The 15,154-nt window shown below is 34.8% G+C and overlaps 1 protein-coding gene across 1 annotated transcript in view; it reads left to right on the top strand.

Annotated features, from left to right (window-relative positions):
• foxo6a (forkhead box O6 a) overlaps positions 1 to 15,154 on the top strand; it is a gene marked incomplete at both ends in the record, with an annotated part of 29,466 nt that overhangs the window by 813 nt on the left and 13,499 nt on the right. The window lies entirely within an intron of this gene.

Consider the following 15,154-nt stretch of genomic DNA (forward strand, 5'->3'; position numbering starts at 1 on the left):
GTTCTTAAACTCTGGTTATTTCATACAGAGAAAAAAATGTGGGCGTGGGAAAGAAAGGATGTATGCAAAATGTATAAATAATAATACACATAAAATTGTTCGAGCATTTCTAAGTGGATGATGATGGAGCACAATGCATTTTAGGAGGGAAACCTCTGCATAATGTAATCATGCATTATCAGTTTCCCACTGCTCAAATACTCTGCAATCAGACTGATTCATTCCAAACACTTGATTCATTGTGACACCTTTGTAATTTTCTTTTATTTCGGATTTGAACTTCACACTTTATTAATTTACAGTTACAAGCATCAGATTTCAAGAACAACAACCACCAGTATTATTTTCTTCTCCAGAGTTCTGAAACAGCTCACCTTTAAATGGTCCTTTATTTTATATTTGGAGAGAACTGTAGTCTTTGTTCAGGGGTGTCTCAAAGTTATGCTATAATTTTAGCTCTTATTTGTTCTATGCACATTATTCACAAGGTAGGGCAAGTACGTAATGCATATGAAATGTTATAGCTCAATCAAGAATTATGTTGTCTTGCTCAGTGTTAATATCCCTTTGAATAAAAATGTCAATTGCAGACTAATCAGACAAATACAGGTTATTTAGCTTTCAAATTATACATTAAATGCCTCTAAGTTGGGATTTTCCATGAGAAAAGATTTTCTCTAAGAACTGTAGGGCTGTTTGTTGGGTTACATTTTGTGCAGCTCAAATTGTCTTTTGGCACTATTTCAGATAGAAGCAAGAATTTGTCAAGGTGTAGTTTGTTGTGTTATGCAACTAAATCCAAATGGTCAGCTATGGTACTAAAGTCTGGTACTTAATAGTATTTGTTGTATTTTGTCAATGTTTCATCCTATAATGATCTTAACAGAAAATACTTCAGTGGCATACTGTTGCTGTGGTTACCTCCTCAGACAAATGCGACTCAGTTTTGTTCATGAGTTTCTATGTTAAAAAAAAATAAATAAATTGGAATATAAGCTTTGTGGAGGTAAGTTTAAACATTCATCCATCCAGTTTCCACACTACTTGTTCTATGTAGGATCGCAAGGACCCTGGAGCCCAATCCTGAGAAATAGTCAGGGAAACACCCCGGATGGATTGATGATCTTATTGAATCCTATTGACAATCATATAGTAAATAATAAAATATTTACTTACCTTCCAACTATTTGATTTGGCTTAATTGTGAGGAGGAACAATTTGCACCTTGATGTTGTTACACATGAAACAGATAAGTAGACATCAACCCCAAATATTACATATGCTTATGACAAAAGTGTTGTTTGTCAGAAACACATGTCTTAGAGTAACTGCGCTGAACTGTGTCAACACATTGGGGATGCTATGATAACATCGATACTATGGTTTGCCGCTTGGCTTTGCTAGAAAAAGATAGAATGAGTTTGTAGCCTCACAATGGACCCACAGTCTGCATAGCCCTCAAAGTTCAGGGCAAATGTAAACCCGTGTCATTAAAATGAGCTCTTCAGAGGTGTGTTGAAAGGGAATTAGCTGCATTATCTTAGTATCAGCCATTGCCACAAAAAAAACCTGTTGAGACGCGTCCTGACCCACACGATGAAGGCGATCTTTTTGCCTTTCTTAGCTCTAACCTGATGTTGAAAACTGCATATCCTACTGTCTGAAACAATGCAAAACAACTGGAAACTTTAAAGAGGACAGCATCAAGGGCAGACATTTGATTTTATTCCAATAGTTTATTTCTTCAAATTTCATCAAATCAGTTTTTTGACCATATGGTGACCATACATCTGAAATGAAATCCATGGACAATTCTTGTTTAGCTTCTTGTTTAGCTATCATTAAAAGTTTTATAGTTATTATTTATTCATTAAAAAAAAAAAAAATATATATATATATATATATATATATATAATAATAAATAACTTTCATATATTTTAGATTCATTTTAGTTTTTTTTTTTAGTATTGTGATGAACTGTAGCATATAACACTTTTTCATATTTTCTACATAATTAGCACAGTTGTGAACTGTAAAACTGCTTAGTGTAACTTTCAAATCCTCGTAAATGATGCTCTTTTACTCTTTCTTGACTGTCATTCACTCTGTCTGTGGTCTAGTTGTCCGTGGTCTAGTTGAAATTATAGCATGACTTGAAGCTGCTATAGCAAGCAGCGCCCTCTGTTGCACTAAACATACCCCACACTGTCTTGCCTCATTAGATATCATTTCACTGTTGCTGAAACAGTAAAAGATACCAGGAAAATGTTTTTTTTTGGCACTCTTTTCAATAGCTTTGTGTGGGGAAGAGATAGCTTCAGTGTGATGACATAAAAAAAGACAGTGTACCACAATATAATAAATCAGAAAAACGTATTTTTCTATAAGCTGTCGTTACGTGCTGCATGTCCAGTGTAGTCAGCTTTACTGACTCAAATTACTCTTCTATGAGCTGCTTCTTTTTGGTCAAAAACACAGCTTTTTCTCCCTAATATTTTTGTGGAAACTGTGATACACTTGCATTTAATTTTACCATTTAATTAATTAATTCATTTTATTTATTTATTGAGAAATTAATACTTTTATTGAGCAAAGATGCATTAAGCAGATCAAAAATGACAGTAAAGACATTTATAATGTTACAAAAGATTTGTATTTCAAATAAATTCTGATATTTTTTACTTTCGATTTGCAAAATACTAAAGTATCATAGTTTCCACAAAAATATTAAGCAGCATCAACTGTTTTACTGTATTTTGATCAAATAAATGCAGCCTCTGTGACGAGGATGTGCACCCCAGTGAAAAGTAAATATACTAAAATGTATCTGAAATACATTTATTTCATGCTAACTATATATTTTTGTATTTAAATGTTTATTTGAATAGGGAAAATACAATAGACATAATGCCAGACAAAGACAGGAACAAATGCACTGCACATAGAGATTAAAGCAGAAGCTAATTTGCATCTCATGTCCCTAGAAAGGCTTTTCTATAAAATCAATACAAATATAAATAACCAAAATAATTATAATAAAATAACTATATATACCTAAAAAAAACAACGTTACAAATTCTTCATACAATATCCTCATATATCACAAACAAAATACAGAACAACCACATGCCCAATTTTTATAGACTTTTAATAAATAACTAGTAAGGAACCATATAAAAATTCAAATATGCGTACAGGCCTGATTTCATTTGAGCCAGCGTTTAACCGTCAATGTAAAAGTCTTTATATCATGTATCACTTTAACTCATTTGGCAACATATTCCAAAGTTGTGACCCCTTTACAGAGAATGCTCTTTGCCCTTGTGATGTTCTACAAAACCCAATCCTACAGTTTCCAACCTCTGTACTCCTAGTGGTTCGTCCTATAGCATCATGTCTCTTTACCAAATTACATAAAACAGAAGGTGCCTTATTACGCAAGCATTTAAAAATCAGTTTCACGTATGATAAATTAGTAAAATTTGTCAAATTAAGCATATGCCATTTCTTTAAGATATGACAGTGATGCCATTGATTTGGCTTTTTATCCATAATTTTTAGAGCCCGATTATAGAGCATTTCAATTTTTCTAATTAAAGAATCACTAGTTTGAGACCACACTGTAATACAATATGAGATACGGGACAAAATCATTGCATGCAAGAACAGATGAGCTGCCTCTGTTGTAATGTAACATATAATAAGTTTAAAACAATTTAAGCTCTTCTTAACTGTTTTTGACAGCCTGTTTATGTGTTTGCCAAATTTGAGTTGTGAATCTAGAACTACTCCTAAAAAACTAACTTCATTTACCTCCTCTATTTCTTCGTTAAGTACCTTCTTTTTATTAGAAAAACACATAAAGACAGTTTTCTTAACACTTAATGTAAGATTATTTTCTTGGAGACATCTAGATATCTTTTCCATTTGCTCATTTAAAAGTGCAGCAACCTTAGCTGATGACTTAGCAGATGTATATATTACTGTATCATCAGCGTAGAGCTGAGATTCAACATCCGAACAACTAGATGGCAAATAATTTATAAACAAACTGAAAAGCAATGGACCCAAAATTGAGCCTTGAGGTACGCCCATTTTATTCCTTATGAACACTGATTTTGTATCCTCGATTTTTACACACTGTTCCCTTTGCTTTAAATAAGAGGTAAACCACTCAACTGATTGTTTACTATAGTTAAATGTACTTAATTTATATATCAAGATAGTGTGGTTAACTGTGTCAAAAGCTTTTTTCAGATCAATAAATACAGCACCCATTACATGCCCCTGATCCAAAGAAGATAGAGCCTTTTCTAAAAAAATAACAAATAGCCGTTTCTGTAGAATGCTGTGGTATAAAACCAAATTGATGCTGATGAAGGAGATTATTACTTTCTAAATAATTTATTAATTGTTCAGCCACAACTTTCTCTAAAAGCTTAGACATAACTGGTAAAAAACAGCCTTTTTCCAAATTTTTGGAAACTTACATTCTCTGATTGATAAATTTACCAAATTACTTAATGGAGACATCATCAAGGAACTATATTTTTAAATAAAATTTATATCTATATTAAAAATATCCTTTTGCGGTTGAATTTGGTAGCAGTTTTTAACATCTTGTCTCTTTTTTTCATAAGATTACGAATGTCACTGTTCAGCCAAGGTAATGATATTCTTTTTCTTAAACTTTTCTGAGAGGTATAATACTTATTTAACAAATTGGTCAAATTTTCTTTTAAAGAAGAAATTTTCTTAATTTAAATGTAAAATATTACCCCAATCAGCATTGTTCATTTCCAGTTCAAACTGACTTACTCTTGATTTTGGTATCCCAAACTTAAAAATGTTGGGTCTCTGATTTTTGAACTGCTGTAATCGTTGTTTAGTTAGTTTCCTTGCTGTTAATACCATATTATGATCGGATAGAGCTGTCAGTAGATTATACTACAAATACAATTACAACTGTACTTAATACAAATACCTTTCAATTCTACTTTTAGTGTACTAAACTGGTATAATTAAAGTCTGCTAAATTTTGTACAAAATTTTTGTGCAAAAATAGTTCTGAAGTCCAACTAAAGATACGCTGAAGGATTTTTGATTGTGCTAAAGTGGAACTATTGCAGGTATATTTAAGGTACACTTAAATCTTGCATTTAAAGACCAGTATTCAAAGATCATACAATCATTATCAACAGTGACATTAAAATAGTGATATTTTGGGCTTAATATTAGTTTCATTATAATTTTTATATCAGTAAGTATTGAGTGATATGTCAGTAAATATGATAATAGGTTTGAACTAAACTTAGTATAAAATAAATGCATTTTAAATATATAACTTTTTTTAACTAGGGAAATGCTCTCTGAAAGCCGTCTATGAATGATTTCTGTACAAAAACAAGCAAAAAATACTAATAAGCTTAATTATCTAAACTGTCTTTGGCTAAATGTTGGTCTATTGATGGTTCCATAAAAGTGATTGCCTGTCACAACAGAAAATTACTCTCTTCTCATTATTTTTTTTTTTTTTTTTTTTTTTTTTTTTTTTTTTTTTATGCTTTCAGTGGCCTTGTGGGTGTGTGCATTTTTAATCCACCATTTGAAAGAATGTCATGTTGAAAGTGTGTGTGTGTGTCAGTGTGATGGCTGGTAATGTGCTGCCAGGGTATTGTGTGGCGGGACAGTACGGGTGTCTGGCAGTCAATCAGACTGTAATGTGAAGTGACTAGAGTGTTATTTATAACATGTCTTTAAGGTCTTTAATGGTGCAAGGCAGCAGGGCAAAGAGTCAGGAGCCAATGAGAGAGAAAGAGAGATGACAGACATTGAAATAAAGAGAGAGCAAGCAGGTTCACATTTTGTATATAAATACAAAAATAGTTATAGCATCTGTTATCTAATATTTATTTAAAGTGCCCCTATTATGGGTAATGAAAGGTTCATATTTTGGTTTTGGGATTCCCCAGTAACAGGTTGACATGCATGCAAGGTCAATAAACACTTTCATTGTCTTATAATATGCATTTATTTTTACCTTACTTGCTCAAGGACTCCCAAACTATTTGCTCAAGGATTCATTTTTCCAAAACCCCTCCTTTGCGTGACGCTAATCTGCGGTGATTGGTCTCATTTTCATTTCATCTCGCCTGTAATGCCTGATAAAGCAGTGTTTGTGAGCACAGTGCTGCTTTATGTACAGCGTTATCAGGGATACCGCTATTATCCGCTATTACTGCTCCAATAGCGGCACCTAGTGGCAAAGAATGAATTTGCATTTTCATTCAGACCAACTGGAAAGACCAACAAGTTGGTGGACAATATGCTAATGTTTCATGTTGACTCAACATGAAACGGCTTGGGATTCATTTTAAAACGACTCGTTTCAACGATTCAGAGTCGACTCTTTAATTTGAGAGACAATAACTTTATACACGGTGCACTTTCAGATTTAAAACTTTGCAGGATGTTTTCATTCACTTAGAGTTGTGTTACTCACTACATGAAAGGTCATTTTAAAAAATCCATAATAGGGGCACAAATGCATAATGGGAGACCAGTAAGAGAAGTGCTCCTTGCAGTATGTGTGTAAAAGACTGTAAAATACTGACACAAAGTATATATTAATATCATGACACTAAAGATTTCTGCTGAGAAATTCTGATTTACTACGGTGGCCGAGAAGTGCAAAACAAATCACGATTCTGAAAACAAAATAACAAATTACAAACGCAAATGCAAATCTAAAAAACAAAATAACAATTCAGAAAACACAACAACAATTCCGAAAACAAATGAACAAATCAGAAAACAAATTAACAAGTCAGAAAACACAACGACAAATCAGACAAACCGGAAGAGGTAGGTATAGCTTGAGACAGCTCCATAGGTTTGGGAATAGAGTACTCATCGCTGATTGGACGAGACATCTGTCAATCAAGGTGTACAGGAAGAACCAAAAGAAGAACAGTAGAGTCAACCATTGACAGCGTCAGCTCCAGTGGCAGATGGTAGAGCATGTGTCATTGTGGTTTTTGGACGCGATCGACCCGAGTTCGAATCCGCCTTTTGCCAAACTTTTTTTTTCTCCCTTTTCAAATCTCATATCGCATCGGAAAGGCATTTATTTTCAACAAAAATTAAGGAAATAATCCAAAAGTTGTTACATGTTACTTGCACTTAAACATTGAGTTAACCAACTAAATAAAATTTGATTGCATTTATCGTCCGGGGGGCAGGCCTCAGTTCCCATCATCTCACAACCTGTTGATTGATGGTCACCTTACACTTGCAAGGTAATCCATTACACATATCCATGCATGTGTTTAATGTATACATATATGCTTGTCTTCGTGTCTGATGTTTGTGTTTTAGTGGGGGTTTTTATGCTTTGTGTCTCACCTCATGTGAGCATGGATGTACACACAGTGTGTGTTTGATGTTTGTGTGTGTGCTGATGAACTCAGTTTGAGACTGAGTCCTCAGGGAATAGCTCTTGTTAATAATTCAGATATGGCTTATTATCAAGGAAATGCAGATTTCATCTTAATTGCAGGCAGTCTGTTCTGCTCAGTATCTCATGAAAGCATAGATGTCTAAATGTTCAGCTCTGCACACACATGAAACAGCCTCCTAATCTTCATGTAGCTTTCAGAGGCAGTATTAAATAACTCCCTCAGAGAGACAAATGGATGTTAATTGTTAAAAACGTCTAACAAGTCACAAGCCATTGTGAAGTTTGGTGTAGCGTAATTTTCACACTTTAAAGATCATGTATACAATTTTCTGCATGTTAAAATACTTCCTCCTTTCCCAGTTTATTGTGCCTGTTTATTAATGCCATGACTTGAGAGTTAGAAGATGATGAGGTAGGAGTGTTTGAGAAACCTGTTTGGATACAAATATATATATATATATATAAAAATACTGTAAGAAAATGGTGATGATGTTTCAGGAACATTGATATTGATATAGTTTTAAAATCATTCTAAATTTCTAAGAACAGCAGAGTCAACACTACAACTATAATAATGGCACAGAGTAATGATATTGTTGGAATCACTTTCCAGCTGATGAACACTGACAGCCAATCAGAATACATCCTCCTTAAAAGAGCTGGAGGCAAATGACACAACTGCAGCACATGCTTATAAAAAATAAAGTTATAGTGCATTGTGTGGACTCTAATGCAGAATTATAGCTATCTTTATAGTTATTGTTCTTGATGTGAACAGGCATTTATAACCGTATATTTCGTGATATAGGGCCAGAAATGGGAGATTAGTGTCAAACCACCGCAATCCCACAAAAGCGTTGAAGGTAGTATAAAGTTGATCTACTGATAATGAACAAACAAAAAGAACACAGACACAGCTGGATCATTTCCATAATGACCAACACTGTTTACCAAGGGTTAAGATATGCAGTAATTTTTTTGTTAAATTATTGCGCAAATACCAGTAAATTTACTATCATAAACCTTAGTAAATCACATTGCATGATTTATTTAAATATTCTCCTCCCCATAAAAATGTGTCTGAAATTGAAACAGTGTTTTTAGTAAATACTGACAGAAATTGTCTTTTTTTCACACCAAAAGAGGTTTTGCGCAGACGCAAGCTATTAGTAAATCTGGCTCATATTGTTCATAAAACAGTCAACTTGACTGACTAAAATCTGATATTTACCTTAAAAAGTACTGATATCCACCATAATAATGCATGCCGCTTTATGAATCAGAAGTGGCCTGTCTTTAAAATATGCCATTATTTATTTATAGAAGGTGATATGGTTTATAGACGGCATACACAAGGTAACTTACAGTTAACCAATTAACAGGTTTTTAAAGTTGAATTTTTACAGACTTTTTTTATACAGAAAATACAGATTTTTACAGATTTAATTTTTTCTGTAAAAATCTGTATTTTTCTACAACAGACATTGCGAAAACAAATATCTCCATCTAATTATATAACCAAACCCAAACAGTTTCATAATTTCAGCATGCTGCAAATGTTCCATTGTCTCCATAACACCAACAACACACTGTAGTGTTGCTTCTCTGCTTTGGCTACTGCGGTTACTGGTGTGTTAATATTAGCAGTATCCAGTGTATATAAAAGTGAGAGTTGTGGTACTGTTTGGAGACTGTACTGAACTGCCCATAGACAGATTTAGAGTCTGTGACATGGTAGTGTGTTGCTGGGTTATAAGCCGTCTGTGGTGATTGATGTATGGGAGAGGCTATATCTCACACCACTTACAGTTACCGCTGAAAGGCTGACACACTGTTCAAACTGCCGGGGTTATCCAAGGTCCTGGTTCATTATGATTCCTGGGAAGCAGTGTTGATATAGGCCCTGTCACAAATATGGAAGAAAAGTGCCAGTGGTACACTTGATTTAGTATTGTGGGTTTCTGTTAAGTCCATGTGAATGCAGAGTGTCCCATTTGTTATTTTATGATGCAGAAGTGCGCTCACAAGTTCCCCCTTTGTAGCCACTATCCACCCTTCTGTAAAGCCTGCACTGGTGGACTTTATAGCAAACGACTACCTGACAGTGAGGACAGCAAGTGCTGTGGGCATCAGGACGTTTGAGACAAGGCCAAAGTAAAACTCACGTTGACACAGTATGTGTGCTGCTTCTTTAATATGCACTGACTCAAAGCTGTCCAGATGAGTGTAGATGTAAATGTGGTCAGGAGCTGAGCAGTAGAGTAGAGCAGTAGAACAAACAGACAGACAGGCGATGTGGTTTTCAGGAGCCCTTGTGAATCCAAAAGGCAACCTCTAAAGTCAATCAGTAAAAGGTTTAATAACCAAGTACTCAATATGAAGTCAAAACTAATCCAAAACCACAGAAATTACACCGCAGAACTAGAAATGATTTGGTCAGAATTGCAGCAACTGGATGTGCACAGTGTACTCAGAAGGGGTAATTGAGGTGCTGAGGGAGGTACACACGGTTGAGATCTGGCCATGTGCTGTTTGATGAAAGTAGGTCAGTCTGAAGGCTGGATGTTTGCTATTCCATCCATGTAAACTCTGAGCTCGGAGCCTGCAGATAGCCCCGCATGAACCCATGCTCTTTATCTCTTCCATTATACAACTCTTTTATGCTCCATCTTTCGTTTGTTCTCTTCATTTCTTTTTTCCCAAACTTCTCTGCTGTTCTTTTTTATCGGCACATTCAAGATGCTGCCTTTTTTTTTTGTTAAACTTTTCCAAAAACTTTTTCCTGAGTCATTACTCTATCTTGTGTCTATTTCACCACTATGTATGTGGCTTGAATATCTCAAGCAAGCATACACATACAGCTTTCATTTGTACAAATTGATGCACAACATTTTCCGTTCTTCAGAAGAAACAAAGTCTTGCCAGTTTGGAATGACATCAGGATGAATAAATAATTGAGTAAAAGTGTTTTCATTTTTGGGTGAACTATTGGGTGAACATACTTTCTTATGAGTCATACATCCTAAACCTAATCAGATTATTGCCTTTCTTCCGAGAGATATTCACTGGCATTCGCCCAAGTCATTCAACTTGGTAGTCTTTAGTGATTCACTCTCTTTCTCTCCACCATCAAGTCTGTCTAGGGTTCATGTCTAGAGTAAGCGTCTGTGTGGTGCTTGTGTGCTCATTGTTGGCTCGGTTGACAATATGACAGTTGCTGCTTTACCGTGGCAGTCAACTTGCATTATAGATCAGAGTTTGTGGCCAGGGGACCTTACCCTTTTCTTATTCTCTCTCTCTCTTGACAGAAAGAAAGAGAGAGAGAGAGATAGAGACAGAGAGAGAGAGAGAGAGAGAGAGAGAAGTTGGAAAGGAGGACAGGAAATCCATGATTCCCATGCCATTAGATGCAAATTGACATATATGACATTCAGAATGTTTCAGTTATGGATAACAAAATAAAATGCAGGGTTCAACAGCTTCCTGTATCACAACATTGCTGCTTAATAACCATCCAAATAGAATTATTTTCTTAAAAGCCTCTTGAACTGTAAACTTTACTAACTTACACTATTTTAATTTAGGGGAATGATTAGGCGGGGGGCGGTGGGGGCAGAAAACTATGGCCAAAACCTGGAAATGAGTTTGTATTTTAGCACTTCCTGTTCTATTTTCTTTTCTAAATCAAAATTTCAGGGAATTCTTTTTAAATTAAGACTGAAAGAGTTGTGTTTTGTAACTAATATGATCCTTTTTTAGGATACAGTATAGCTGTATTCTTCGCTGATATTTGACTATCCTGGGGCACGTTTCCCAAAACCATCGTTAAAATTAACTATGCAAACAGCATCACAAACTTTTTGGTTGGAACGACAGCATTTGACCTATAATTAGAAGCGTAGTTTCTTAGTATAACATGGATTTTAATTGATCATGCTGTTGGGTACAGTGTACTTGTGTTTGTTTGATTCCGTGACAGCTCAGAAAAAAATTCAAATTGCATCTGAAAGTTCGATTAGTGGTCAGTTTGTGTCTAAATGTATGTTTTTGAATAACTTGTGTGGACAAATCCTTAAAGAACCCAAGTTAAAAAATAAATATAAGCAAAAATAATGTAGAATCTTAACATTCAGAACCTCACAAAAGAATCTACTAGTTCCAGTTACACTAGCTAGCAACTTCCAGGGAGTCAGGATTCGCAGCATATATCAATCTTTTGGGAAGCAAAGTTAGCAGATTAGCATAAACAGTGGATTCACCTAATTTTGCAAGGTTCATGCCGTAACATTAAATTTCACTTTACTTTTCAAGAGACTCTGTCGAAGGTCACAACCAACCCCAACATTATTTTAAACACGCACTACCAAAATCTCCTCCAGACATGTATTAAGCCATTCATGCTCGATCTTATTTGAGCTTTTACTGCAGACACTGGACTCAGCAGTCTGAGCCGAAATGCACATTAATATTTCAGCATCTCATGTCCAGGATCTCAGAGATGAATGCATCTCTTTTGTTTCTCTTCTCTTTGACTCTGCCTTCTTCACTCTCTCGCTGCTGCACATTTATTATCAGACTCTAACTCAAAGTGACTTAATTGTTTGTTTGTTTGTTTTTTCGGGAAATAGCTGGCTGTTGGTGGGTGGGGGGGGGGGGGGGTGAACATTTGTAATTACCCAGCTTTCCTACCACTAACATCAGGAAAGTGGCATGTTGTTTCTTCTCCTCATTTATCATATCTCTTGATAGTTTTTGTCTACTCTTGCAAAGCAACATATCTGAAATTTAAGATGAAATCAGATATCAGAGGCACATGGTAACTATTGTTTTTGTTTTTGCCCTTCATTTTCTGAACCTAACTTATAAAGCTATGTACAATAAAAGGCTACAGTTATACGTTTTGGTTTATATTGATTCCTCCATGCTTAGCATTTGTAACTAACATATCGGGCTGCAGTGGTCAATGATGCAGCCTTTATTCTGACTGATTGTTTAGCAGTTCAGACAACCTAGCTGATTATGAAAATCACATTTCTAGTTTTGCACATGCTTCTAATTGCTGCAAAATGTTTACCAGTTGACACATTTCTATTTTGGCATGACCAAAATAATCAGTATCTTGAGTAGATATGCGCTGGACACTTGATGAAAATTTGTAACAGCAAACAGGTACTCAAGTGTGAGCAAGAGATATGAAGTCTGAAGAAAAGATACAAAGGCTCAAATCTAGCTACAACATGGGAGAGAGAGGAAACTTGAGCTACCGATTATTTTGTGTATATTTGAGAGATGGCAAATATTAAGGCGGTATTTGCTTTCTCATCTGTCTACATAGTCAGCTTTCAGGGGCATTGTCTTGGCGGACAAAAAAAGAAAAGAAAACTATGATTTACAAGATCAAATAATCTGTAAAGGACTCAATATAACCTAATATCCAACAGCAACACAGCAGTGAATAAAGTTTCAGAGGGCATCCTTTTTATAGTCTTTAACACTTTTTTGAAGCAATGAAAAAAGGCCACTAATGCTGTAATTCTACAAAAATATACACTATACAGCTAACTATGTCAATGAAACAAAATAGTAGTTTTATACATAGTATTAAAAAACAATAGTGTTGCTGATAGTGTAAGGCAGCGCTTCTCAATCTCAACTCTGGCCCTCGAAGTCCACTTTCCTGCAGAGTTCAGCACCAACTCTAATCAAAGTCAACTGAACAAGCTAAATCAAGCTCTTCAGGATTATTAGAAAGTTACAGGCAGCTGAGTTTGATCGAGGTTGGAGCTAAACACTGCAGGAAAGTGGACCTCGAGGGCCAGAGTTGAGAACATCCATAAGCAGAGAGGGATCTTTGCCTTCTCATTTTAAAAGGCCAACACACGCCATTGTTACTTCTAAGGCAGCATCCTAACTGTGCTGATTTGGGAATGCACTTCATAGGCAGCAGCTCCACATGGCAAACAAAACGCATTACTGTTTAAATGTTCATGTTTTGGTGTTTGCTAATCTAATTCAGAGGTACATGCTAATAATATTGCTGTCTACAATCAGGATCGTGCTTTAAAATACTTTATGATCAGTGTTTAGGTCTGCAGCTCATTAGTTTAAAGCTAGTGTTATGCTCACAAATGTATCATTGATTGTTTTACTAAAGGCCCTAAACACATTTAGTCTACCCCATGTTTTAGCTTGTTGAAATCCCTAACATGCTAATTAACTAGTAAATTCAAGCAACCTGCATCTTTTGCTTTCTCCGATCATGCATGAGTGAATCCCAGCCCCTCCCCCCTAAACTCACCCATGTCACTTCCACAGGGATGGGAAGCTGGTTAGGAGGAAAAAAGGCTGCTATGGCAACAAGAACCCTCCCTTTCTCATGGGTCTCCTTAGCAACTGGTCGCTTAGTAGTATTTCTCCAAGTGTGCCCAGTGTGCCAAGCGTGTATATGCGTGTGGGTTATTACTCTGCATAGCGTGACTAAGGCATGGCATACAGCCTGAATGTGGCCTTTAAAGTGTCTGAGCTTAATTTATTTATGGGATGGCTGACTTTAAAATGAGAGCTGACAATGTCTACATGGACAGGGGGACCTCATTTATATTAGTCGGTGTAAAAGGTACACATATTTTTCAGTAGAAGCAGTATCAGCATTCTGACAGGATCTAAAATGTAAACACTTTTGATATGTATAAATCTTTATGAATCTTCAGAACTGAAATCACCAGAAGCTAGGTTACTACTGAATGTATGCAAGAGACATTCTCTTTATCAAACCTAGTCTGAGAATGATCTTTTTAAATGATTCTTAAAGGTTAGCTCAAAAAAAAATAAAAAAAATAAAAATAAATAAATAAATATATATATATATATATATATATATATATATATATATATATATATATATATATATATATATATATGTGTGTGTATATTCTGTGTAAATTGTTTATTACATCCATGCCTCCCATTCTTACAGTTTACCCAAAACGATAAAAAAGATTTGGATCATTTTTTTTTTTTTCATCAAAGAGTACAAAATATCAAAGTAACAATAAATAAATAAATCAAAGAACATAATGCAACCATTATAATGTCAAAGTAAATGTGTTAACTTTGTTAAATTTCATTAATTCAGTATCATATGCTGAATTGCTTATTATTTAAAGCTTCCTAGAGGTATTCATAAGGATTATTTATACATAAAAGATTACAGTATTTGGTCCCACTTTATATTAAGTGGCCTTAAATTAATAATTTGACACAATGTGCTTATTGAGTACATAATGTACATGTTTTACATTGTATTTATATTTTAAAAATACCTGCATGTAATTGCATCTGTAATTAATAACTTCTGTAATTACATTTATAGTTACACTGTTGACCTATCCCTTTCACCTTAACCCACACAACCCTTAAAACACTTAAACCTTAAACCTACCCATACTACCAAACCTGTCCTTGTAACCTTACCCGTATCCCACCTCAAAAGTGTTTTGCAATAAATTATGGACACAATAAGTACATTGTACTTATTTTTTTTATGAAAGTACATAGTAGTTAAGGCCACTTAATATATAGTGGGACTGATTTTTTTTTTTATGTTTTTTTATGGGGTTTTTTGTTGTTGGGGTTGTTTTTGTTTTGTTTTTTGATACTGTACATTTCAGTGTTTATCCAAACATAGAAAAATGT

This window comes from Barbus barbus (assembly GCF_936440315.1).
Source record: "Barbus barbus genome assembly, chromosome: 21".
In the NCBI taxonomy this organism is placed as follows: Eukaryota; Metazoa; Chordata; class Actinopteri; order Cypriniformes; family Cyprinidae; genus Barbus; species Barbus barbus.